This window comes from Balaenoptera musculus, chromosome 20 (assembly GCF_009873245.2).
Source record: "Balaenoptera musculus isolate JJ_BM4_2016_0621 chromosome 20, mBalMus1.pri.v3, whole genome shotgun sequence".
Classification (NCBI taxonomy): Eukaryota; Metazoa; Chordata; class Mammalia; order Artiodactyla; family Balaenopteridae; genus Balaenoptera; species Balaenoptera musculus.
The window spans coordinates 56761933-56773803 of NC_045804.1; the positions used below are offsets into that span (position 1 = coordinate 56761933).

The 11871-nt window shown below is 42.9% G+C and overlaps 1 protein-coding gene across 1 annotated transcript in view; it reads right to left on the reverse strand.

Moving 5' to 3' along the window:
* The window catches only part of TEKT3 (tektin 3), a 182416-nt gene extending 170603 nt beyond the window's left edge, over positions 1 to 11813 (reverse strand). Inside the window, exons 1-3 of the mRNA XM_036836133.1 lie at positions 11716 to 11813; positions 9737 to 9827; positions 4866 to 4907 (exon numbers count right to left, since the gene is read on the reverse strand). The gene's annotated coding sequence lies outside the window, so the exon portion shown is untranslated. The remainder of the gene's footprint in view (positions 1 to 4865; positions 4908 to 9736; positions 9828 to 11715) is intronic.
* Positions 11814 to 11871: the final 58 nt, after the last annotated feature.

Sequence of the window (11871 nt, forward strand, 5' to 3'; positions counted from 1 at the left end):
TAAGAATCCTCCTGCCAATGCAGGGGACACAGGTTTGAGCCCTGGTCCAGGAAGATCCCACATGCTGCAGAGCCACTAAGCCCATGCGCCACAATGACTGAGCCTGCACTGTAGAGCCCACAAGCCACAACTGCTGAGCCTGTGTTCCACAACTACTGAAGCTCATGTGCCTAGAGCCCATGCTCCGCAACAAGAGAAGCCACTGCCAACGAGAAGCCCGTGCACCGCAACGAAGAGTAGTCCCCACTCACCGCAACTAGAGAAAGCCTACGTGCAGCAATTAAGACCCAGTGCAGCCAAAAATAAATAAATAAATTCATTTAAAAAATAAATTTTAAAAATAAATAAGTAAAATATAAAATCAAACCCAATTAAATATATTTAAAAATGGTAAAGTAAGTACTCAAATAGAGAATTGGAACTGAAAAGAGATTCCAGAAGCAGACCCACATGCATGCAGAAATTTAATTTATGGCAGAGTTGGTACTGGAGATCAACGTGGTAAGGGTGGATATTTCAATAATTGGTTATCCATACTGAAAATAAAAATAAATTAAATCTAGTGTTAGTCAGCCATGTTGCTGCAATGATGCTGTATAACAAACATGCCCCAAGATCTCAGTGGCTTACAACAAACAACATTTCTTTCTCACGCACATACAGGTCTGTATGCCAGTCGTGACATCTAACAGTTCAGAGTCAGGTCTGCTCCAGCTGTCTCTCATTCTCTGAGCCAGGCTGGAGGAGAAGAGGGGACCGGGGACACGCACTTCTCATGTTGCAGGTAAGGAACCCAAGAGGGTAAGCCAAACCACATAGCACACTTAAAGTCTCTTGTTGGCTGGGGCACACATTATATCTGCTCACATTCCATTCACCAAAGCGAGTCACATGGTTAAGTTCAAAGACAGTCAGAAAGTGGAGTATATGCTGCCCACAGTGAGCCATGGCAAGGGCACAGAGGAAAGGAAGAATTGTTTAAAAATAATACAGTTTACTACGGATCTCTATCTCATACCATACAAAAAAAAGTTCACCTTAGAGGCTTAAACACATAAAGGTAAAAGACAAAGTTATGAAACTTTTAGGAGAATATCTTTATATCCTTAAGGTAAGAAAAAGATTCCCAAATATAATGCATAAAAAAGAAACCATTAAAAATTGTTAATTTCAACATTAAAAGTAAAAACTTCTGTTGATCAGAATTTCAAAATGAGATGAAACATTTGCAACATATATCAATGGTAAAGGATTAGTATCCAGAATATATAAAGCACCCTTCCAAATAAATAAGAAAAATAGACCTGTGCATATGGCAAACTTGATATTTGACATAAGCAGCATTACAATCAGAGAGAAAAATCTGAACTGTTTTGTACAAGGTGCTGAGACAACTGACTGTCCATCTGGGGAAAGATAAAAAGAGATCCCTGCCTCACACTGTATACCAAAATACATTCTGGATTATTTAAAAAGCTAAATATGAAAAGCTACACTGTCATTTTAAAAGAAAATATAGAGTACCACTAAGCACTGCTTAAGGAACAAGTGTTTTAAATGAATACTGAAAAATCAAGTCATAAAAGGAAAGGTTGACAAATTGACTACACATTTTTTAAAGCTGTTACGCCAAGAAACATCGTAAACCAAGTTAAAATTGAAGTTACAGAACACATGTCATGGACAAGGGATAAATAGCCAGAATATTTAAAAGATGTCTTGCTAAACAAAGCCTTGCACATCTGGAGAACAATGAGGTATCTCCCGTGGCTGTAGCACAGAGTGGTGTGCGCGCGCGCGCATGCTACGCTCCACGCTCCTGCACAAGGAATTCTTTTGACTTAGAATGCCCTTTCCCTGTTTTCTTCTAGGAGTTGATAAAGACTTCAGGGAAATTAGTATTTCCTTCCTTGATGCTTCTCTGGCTCGTTTCACATCCTCTATGAGACAAGCTTTAAAATATTACAATTCATTATGATTAGTATTGTAGTGGCAGCTTGGGCTATCATAAAAAAATACCATAGATGAGGTGGCTTAAACAACAGAAATTCATTTCTCACAGCTCTGGAGGCTGGAAGTCCAAGAGCAAAGTGCCAACGTATTCAGCTTCTGATGACAGCTCTCTTCTGGGCTTGCAGACGGCCACTTTCTCTGTGTCCTCACATGGCCTTTCCTTGCCATGTGCACATGGAGAGATCTCTCTCTTCCTGTTCTTATAAGGCCACCAATCTTATTAGATTAGGACCCGCCCTTCTGACCTCATTTTACCTTAATTACCTCCAAAAAGCTCTACCTCCCAATAGTCACAGTGGTTAGGGCTTCGACATAGAACTGGGGTAGCCGGGGAGGGGACACAACTCAGTCCTGGTGGGTATTCTGCCTCCACCACCCCTGTTTCTTAAAAAGGTTTCTGAAATCTGTACAAGTCTTGAGCAGCATCTGCCACAGCCCACCTCTGTCCTAGGGCTTAGGGTATCAAGATGAGTTTGGTTGTCGTCAGGTTACTTCTGTAGATACAGCTAAGGAAGGGATGCGTCCATGCTTCTAGGAGGGCAGCATGACGAGATCCCAGAGAAGAGAGAGGAGAAGGTGAGCAAGTGTTCCAAGATGTGTTTAAATGCTCTTCAAGTAAGAGGTGATGCCATTCTCTCTGAAGTGGTGGGAGGTATGAAACCAGATGCCCAAGAAGGCTCCCCGAAGGACTGCAGTTTTAGCCTAATTTTTGGTGGATGCTTCCACCATCTGGGTGGCATCCACTATCCTGTCTCCATATTCTATAAGAGGCTGCCAGGCCTCAGAAGGACGCATGCAGGGCTGGTCCTTCAGTGACCATAGGCACTCACAGATCCACAGTTATCCACTCTTACCTAACCCCACAGGTTGTGCTGCTTAAAAAACTTTGCGCCTTCATCCCCACAGACAAAGACAAATAGCATCAGGGGCTGGAAACAGGTGCCAGCAGAAACCTCAAAACAGAGACAGCCAGCATTCTACAAGGACCCCCACCCAGCTCTCAGTGGTGGCAGCAGCCCTGCTCACGGCCCCAGCTGGCAATGACCATTAGTTACTTCATCTTCATTTCTTGCTGCTCAATCCAGGGGGCCCCAAAGGAAGTAACATGTGACTCAAGACACTGAAAATCTGTACCTCTCCAGGTCTACAGTTGAAAGTTCACTTCCGCCCAGGCTGTTGGAGCGTCGGTACACACTCAAATAAGGTTTGTTGGGTGCCACTGGGTGCCTGGCATTGGTCGACGAGAAAGAGAGCCTCGTGCTGTCACAGTATTTGCAGACCACTTGGAGAAGAGTGATGGTTAGTTTTAGGTGTCAAGTTGGCCAGGCTACAGCACCCAGGTCTTTAATCAAACGCTAATCCAGGTGTTGCTGTGACAGTATTTTGTAGATGTGGTCAACATCCACAATCTGCTGACTTTAAGTAAAAGAGATTACCCTTGATAATGTGGATCGGCCTCATCCAATTAGTTAAAAGGCCTTAAGAGCAAAACTGAGAGTTTCCAGAGGAAGAAGAAAGTTGGCTCAAGACCAAAACATCAGCTCCTAATCGAGAGTCCCAGCCTGCCGTTCTACCATACCGACCAGGACGGGCCAGCTCCCACAGTTGCATAAGCCAGTTCCTTGAAATAAATGTGTGTGTGTGTGTGTGTGTGTCGGTGTACATACACTAGGTAGGTAGATATAGATATGGAGAGAGAATTTATTTCAAGGAATATATCCGTAAGATGTAAATATAGATATAGATCTATAGAAATAATTCACATTTATATCTCCTACTGGTCTGTTCCTCTGACTGGGACAAGGAGACTCACACATACACAAGGCATTGCTAGCCAGCATCCTACGCGCTATGATTGGGGGAGCATCACATGCGGTACGAAACAGTGTAAGCCTAAGTCGGACTCTCCAGATCTGAATCTTAGAGCCGTCATGCACTAGATGTACCATGACCTTGGGGCAATTCTTAGGTTCTGCAAGCCTCAGTTCCCTCACCTGTAAAATGGAGATAGCATCTTCCTCCTGAGGTTACTGCAAGGGGTCAAAGAGGTCACCTGTCGCACCTGAGAACACGCCGCTAGGAAGCGTGAAGCCAGGACTTCAACTCAGGACTGTCTGCCTCCAGTGCTCGTCCCCCTAACCCTCTGCCGTCACCTTCTCCTTGGGGATTACACTTCAGCTGTTTTTTCTTTAACAGACACTCTGCCCAAGACAGCCCGCATATGTTGTTACAGCTTCAACTCTGCTCTTCAGAGATGCCTCTAAATTCATAGCTTCTGCCCAATCCTAAGGTAGAATTCCATGCTTCTATTGCATTCTGGTACTTGGATGTGACCTCTGGCTTCAAACCCAGCATATCTTAAATTCAAACTCATCATCTTCCCCTGCCACTGACCAGTCCTGGCTTCATCTCTCTCTAGTTGTATGACCCTGGGAAAGCTACTGACCCTCCAAGCCTCAGAGTCCCCATCTGTTCGATGGGGGGCGGGGGGTGGTGATATGAGGAAAGCAGACACATATCCTGTATGCAGTACCTATCTCGGGGTCTGGTACATTGTAAGCACTAAATATATGATTGTACTTAGTCATTCAGCATCTATTCATTCATCAGCACTGGTTTTAATTTATTCTACAATAGGAAGCATGGATTTAGTCCTAACCCACAACTTGCAGGCTAATTTTCCAGGAAAACTATCATTTCCCACTAAATCGAGTAAATAAGATGCTACAGTATGGCTGTTTCCTTTTCATTTTATGTTGGTGTATTGCCATCTGGTGGACAATGCACAAGTTACAAGCAAAAGAGGAAAAGGGAGCGCAGAGAAACGCGATAATCCTAAAAGAAATGTTTACCGTGAAGACTGGTCCATAGCATTGTTGGATTTCAACAACTATCTGAAAAACATAAATAACAAGATGTGTTCTGAATAGAAAATAAATTGTAAATGAACACTACAGTAAGTTACCAGCTTATAATCTTACAATCTCTAACTTGCTCTAAGCAAAATAAAAAATAAAAGAATCAGCATTCTTTCCTGCAACTGACCGCTTTTCTCGATTTGAATTCTCCATGTCACATATTGGATGGGAATCTAAATCATAAGGAAGCCACTCAACCAGGGGTTAGACCTCCTGACTGCTCTACCTTTAACTAGCTAAGCAACTCTGTTTTCCTTTCTGAGTATGTTACCATTACGGAGTGCTGACCATATGCTTGGGACTATGCTGAATATTTTATATGGATTATCTCACTTAATCATTAAATTATTAATAGTGAACCACTAGTAATAATGATTATTTTTTTATTTCTCTCTTCAATCCTCTGACCTTTTGCTTCATGCATTTTGGACCTCTGTTGTCAAGTGCATATATGTTTATAATTGTTATGTCTTCCTGATGGATTGACCCTTTTATCAGTATGTAATGTCCTTGTCGCTTGTAACAATTCTGTCTTAAAGTCTATTTTGAATGTGTCATCTGACCTCATGGTTTCTGATGAGAAGCAAGCTTTTAATCTTATTGAGCATCCTTTATATGTGATGGATTGTTTTCTCTTGCTGCTTTCAATACTCTGTCACCAGCTTTTGACAATTCAACTATGACATGTTTAGATGTGGATCTCTTTTGAATTTATCCTTAGAATTTGCTGCACTTCTTGGAAGTGCAGATTAATGCAGGTTTGTTTTTTTTTTCCAAGTCTTTCATGAAATTTGAGAAGTCTCCAGCCATTAATTCTTCAAATATTCTTTCTGCCTTTCTCTTGTCTCCTGGGACTCCCGTAACACATATGTTGGTGTTTGATGGTCCCACAGGTCCCTTAGGCTATGTTCACTCTTCGTTCTCCTTTCTTTCTCCTCCTCAAACTGCATTATTTCAATTGGCCTATTTTCAATTGTTCTCTTTCATCTGACTGTTGAACTTCTCTAGTGAATTTTTCATGTCAGTTACCATACTTTTCAGTTCCAAAGGTTTCTATTTGCTTCCTTTCTATAAATTTTTAATCTCTTTACTGATATTTGCATTTTGTTCATAGCTCATTTTCCTACTTTCTTTTAGTTCTTTGCCCAAAGTCTCTCTTAGCTCTTTGAACATATATGACGGCTGATTTAAAGTCTGGGCTTCCTCAGGGAAGGTTTCTGTTGAATTTTTTTTCCTGTGTACGAGCCACTGTGTTTCTTTGCATGTCTTATTTTTTGTTGTTGTTGAAAACTGGACGATTTCAGTAATATAAGGTGGCGACTCTGGAAACCAGATTTGTGGCCCCTTCCCTTTAATGCTTATTGTGGTGGTGGCTGCAGGTTTTTTAGTGACTTTCCAGAACTAATTCTGTAAATCCGTACTCTGTGTCACGTGTAGCCACTGAAATCTCTACTCAGTTAGCTTTGTCTTCAGCTAATAATCAGGCAGATATTTCCTTAAGCACCTGAAATAAGTCTTCTGCCTTTTGCTGAGGGGCTCATGCGTATTGGGGCACACCTTCAACACTACAGAAGTTTACAACTCTACCTAAGCCTTTATTTCCTGTCTGTGCAGAGCCTCAAGACCATCTAGAGACGAGAGATTAGGGCCTTTTCGGGTCTGTCCTGGGCATGCAAATCCTGTAAATGCATGTGACACATAGTCCGGGTGCTTGCAAATATCCATATAATGCCCATATATGTGGCCACTACAAAGCAGACTAATGCAGCTGCAGTGGTTTTAACTTGCAATTCAAATGCCATGAGCAACATTGACATGAAAACTGGTGAGACACTCTTGGTAAAGTACTGAAAGAGTACAACCTTCCTTCACTTGATAGTTGCGTTTTTGGGTAAGTCAAGTGCTGCAAATCTGCAACAAAAAAGGACTTACAGTCTAAGCTCAGATAATTATTAATCAGTGTCAATGCTCACCAGCTAGAGACCACGCGGAAAAGAACTGTGGTTGAACCAAAGTGGGTTTATTAGCACTTTTTGCACAAGGAAGACCACACATCATGGGGTGTCTCAGTACAAGGGCGCTAGGACGGGCTTATCAGAGAATTTGGGCCTGTGTTAGGGGATTTCAAGCAGGGTTCCATGAACCATAGTTTTAGTCCAGATTGGGTGCTTCCAGAAAGCAAAGCAATTCTGAGTAGGTATCTTAATAACCTTCATCTAGGTGGTAGGAAGAAGAGAGTGGTCTGAGACCATACTCAGCACAGCAGCAGCAGTCTCCGCATAAGCCAGGAGAGGGGGTGTTTGCTCACGTTGTGTGGTTTGCACGGTATTCTTGTTTCTATGCTCCAACGTGATTACAAAGCGTCCTCATTTTTGTCTTGCTGCCTCATGGTCACGGAGCAGCCTCGTCAGATGCTGGGGTCGTAGAGAGTTACTCACGTTCCAAGAGAACACCAGAGCCCAGCTTAAGGGCCAGGTCAGCCTCCAGCTGACAGCTGTCAGGGGTTGCTTGTCCTTTCTCTTTATAGCAAGACTGTCGTGTACATGATTTTCACGGGACACATGGAAGCTATAGAGATGTAGGACAATTTGGGGTTGTGCAGGACTGTCCTATGCGCTACAAGCTCCAGGCATCCCTGGCCTCCGCCCACTAAAATAACCAATCAGCGTGCTAACCAATGATTAACACATTTACAAAAACACCCTCCCCTGGGGGTGGCACCACCCCAAGAGAACTCTTGAGGGTGTAGGCTCTAAATATCCTAAATCCAACCCCCAAATCACATTAAAGTAAGAATATATACGTAAGAGTACAGCAGCCTACGCCCTCACAGAACTATTTCACCAAATAGTGCTTTAATGGCTTTGCATAGAAAGTTGGCTTTAAAAAGGCCATCCAGCTCCAAGGCTATTTATTTACTGTAGAAACGGCGCCAACAGCATCAGCCATAGCAGCAGCCGGTGCTCTCTACATAAAGCCCCCGTGAGAAGTATGTGGCAGGCGCTGCCAGTTTCCTACCCAACGTCCCTTTCTCCTTTCTCCCCTAACAAAACCTCACTTTTACTCAAGGCAGCCACGTGCCCCCTTCATACCTGCTTTTCCAGACTTCCGTACACCTGGGTGACACCACTTTGGCCAGTGAGATGTAAGTAAGCAGAAGCAAAAGTCTACAGTGGTTTCTGAGAAAGCTCTTGCTTTTCTGCTAAAAGGGAACAGATAGGATGGGGACCTCCGCTCTCCTTCCTTGCTTATAAACAGATGAGTCATCTTCAGCTGTGACAGTCATCTTGTGACCCTGAGGCCATGAGCATGGGGACAAAAACCAGCTTTCTGAGGAACCGTTTAGTAACTGCATCAACACCAGCAAGTGCCCACTTTCAGACCTCCTCTGTAGAAAAACACACAAACCCTTTTTTTGTTTAAGCCACTATTATTTGTGGAATTTCCTGTTACTTGCAGTTGAACAAATTACTAATAGAGAAAACAGTTAAACATCAGATAACTTAAGAAATAAGAAATGGAGGTTTATGTTAAGCCTTGACTGTTACAACCAAGTGGGGGAAAAAAAAAAGTGCTCAAACTATATGAGGGGCAGGGGTTTGAGTCAAATCTTCAGTTTTCTTAGCAGGAAGCCAACAGCTATTATAGAAAGTTGATAAGTCAAGAAACACTGTACGAACAATAAGCATTTTATTTAGTATGGAAGTAAATACCCCAAAATACGAAACCTGCAGCAGTTGAAGATGTTTGCTTCTGGGGAGCAGAACTGAGAGTCGGATAAGACTTGCATTTCTTTGTAGCCCTTCGGTTTTCTGACCATGACTGCTTTAATTATTATTTTTTAATTAATCGTAGTGGGGAAAAGTTATATATAAGACTACATTTTTTCTTGGCACTAAATTTAACTTCTTCAGGAAGTGATAGGATTGCTCTTTTCCTTGTAGAATAACAATATTAAGGTTTTAAGGAATGCTTCCTGCTTCTCACAAGAATTTGATATTATTTCGACTTTATTTTTAATTGAAAAATGTATGTGACATATGATTTGAGAACGTGTTCCTCAAAACCAGGCAGACTTTGGTTTCACCTTCCCAGCAGTGGTTTGCAGCAAACAGTGGCTCAGGGGCTCCTTGGAAAATGGTAGTTAGGGGCTGAGCGGGTGATTCCAGAACCTCCAAACCTGTTTCCTCTAGAGCAGCTCTGCTTTGCTCATTACAGATATTCATTCAGCTTTGACACAAGACTTAGAAGAAAGAGCTCTACGAGTTTGAACATCACTGCACTGCCACAAAAGTTAGCACAGCTGAACCTGACCTGCAAACATACTCAGTTTGACTTCACATGTTTTCTTTTTTTCCTTTTAAAATTTAATTTACAAACATTAAAAGATCAGATTTCATATAAACATCCAGATTTTCCATTCTCTTAAAAAACTGAAAACCCTAGCAACACAGGAACCACACTCCTGAGTGGCAACAAGTGGCTGGAAATGAGAAGCTCCTGTCCCTTTAGATGGAGGTGGACGCTCCTAGTTGAATTTTCACCCGGTCACCTTCACCTGTCTGTTCTGATTAGAATTGGTGACACTGCACTAAGGGACCAGATTCCAATTTCTTTCCTTGCAAAAGGAAATAGCATGGAACAGTGGAGAAATTACTGAATTAGGACTTAAAAGTTTTCTGAGTATTACTTGTCAGTTGTGCACCTATATTCGTCAGAAGAGGCTATTACGTTGTTATGTTATGGAAACAAATTAACCAGGAAATCAAGTGACTTCACACACCAAAAGTTTATTGCTCACTTACGCCATTCGTCCAACAGGAGCAGGTGGGGGATTCTGCTCTACAAGCCACCCAGGGACCCAGCTGGCCGAGGCACCATCTCGAGCACCACTGGCTGCCACAGAAGGGAAGAAAGATTAGAGACTCTCACATCGGTTGCACCTTCCTCACCCAAAAGCGATGCAGGTCACCTTCACTCACATCACACGGGCCATAACTGATCTCATAGCTTCAGTTCATCAGGGAGCTGGTGGGAAGTACCGGAGAACAAAGGGAATACTGGGGAGCACCACTGTCTCTACTACACGCAATCGTCAGTAAATTATTTTACTTTTCTCCGTCTTAGCTGTTCATCTGTAACATGAGGTTATTCGTGATCTCCCTCTAGAGGTTACAGGGGAAATCAAATGAGGTAATAGACATAAAAGAACTCTGAATGAGCTCTAAAGAGTTTTACAAATTTAAAGGGCCACAGTACTGACACCATGGTGGACTTACTGTGCCATCACCTCCACACAACCACACACACCCTTGCCTATGTTTCAGAGCTGTGGGCCAAACAACAGGCACACTGGGGGCTACAGAATGCAATGTTACTTTCATTTTAATTGCACCATTCAGTCAGTTCACCTGTGCTCAAGGCTGACCAGGGAAGATTAAAAAAGAAAGCAACACCTGCTACCCTCGGTCTCTTCAAGTAATTTTCCAGTCTTGAAACGTTTAAAGTATGTGTGGCAGATTTTACTTTCCAAAGATGGCTGCTATGTCCCCTCCCCATGAACTCAGGGGAACCTTAGTGGCTGCTTCAACCAGAGTATGGCAGAAGTGACACTATGTGAACCCCGAGCCTAGTCATAAAAACGTCACACACTTCTCTGGCTCCCTGGGGAAGCCTGTCTTAGACCACAGCTGCCAGGCTGTGAAGAAGCCCAGATGAGCCTCCACAGAGAGACGACCCAGAGGTCACAAACGTAGGTGTTCCAACCAGCAACCTGGCTGAGGTTCAGCTGACAGCCACCATCAACCTCCAGCCCCGTGAAGATGCCCCCAGATGTTTCCTGCCTCCTGGCCAATGTGCAAAACCCAGCCTTCAAATCTCTCAGCCGAGCCCCAGACTGTGCAGCAGAGGAAAGCTGTCCCCACTGAGCTCCACCCAAATTCCTGACCCACAGCTGGTGTAAGCGTAATAAAATGACTGTTTTACGCTGCTAAGTTTTGGGGTGAATTTTTACACAGCAACAGCATCTGGAACAGCTGGACTCGTTAGCATCTATAATATTAGCTTAGTTACCTCACAGAGAAAAGAGCAAATATGTATTTGCTGAACTATTACATCTCAAATACTGTACTAATGGAAACAATTACGGGGGTTGCTGAAAATATACTGTATTGATAAGAATTCACTTAGGCTGTAGCAACAGAAAAACCAAAGCAGTAACACTTAAACACGACAGAAGTTTGTTTCTCGCTTAAAAATTCAGACAGGCAGTTCAGGGCTGCTGGCCCCATCAGAGGGAACTCAATCTCTACCTTATTTCTCTGCTGTTCTCAAAATGAGGCTTCCACCTCATCATCCATGACAGCTGTTCAAGCGCCATCCATTCTGTCTACATTTCAGCTAAGAGGGGTGAAAAGGGGAGGGGACGCGCATGCCGGCCTTCTAAGAATACTTCCTGGAAGCGTAGCCAAGGTGCAGCAAGAAAATCTGGGAAAACCTGTCTTTGTTGCCATGTCCTGGCTAATAAGTGGGAAATGAATAGAAGGGAAAAATGAATATTGGGGGATAAACAGTAGGTCCTGCCACGTGCATATTCCAAAATTCAATTCATATTTGGTTTAGGATTGCAGCCTCAAATAACAACAGTTACCTCAAGAGCAACCCCCCCATTAGACTCTCAGCTCTACAGACTGACACCAGATCTTTCAGGTTAAATAAAAACATTTACGCAGCATCCACTTTCCTCACCAGACAAGTATAAATAAAATGGGAAACAAGCACTTACCAAATTAATGACTTAGTAAATTAATGATTCGTACGAAAGGAAAGGACATTTAGAGACAAACATTTCCTCTAAAATCAGTAATATGTCCTGATGGGTCTTCCTGTAATCAGTGTCTCCTTGGGCAAGTCAGTCAATAACCTGAAGTCCTGTTTCGTC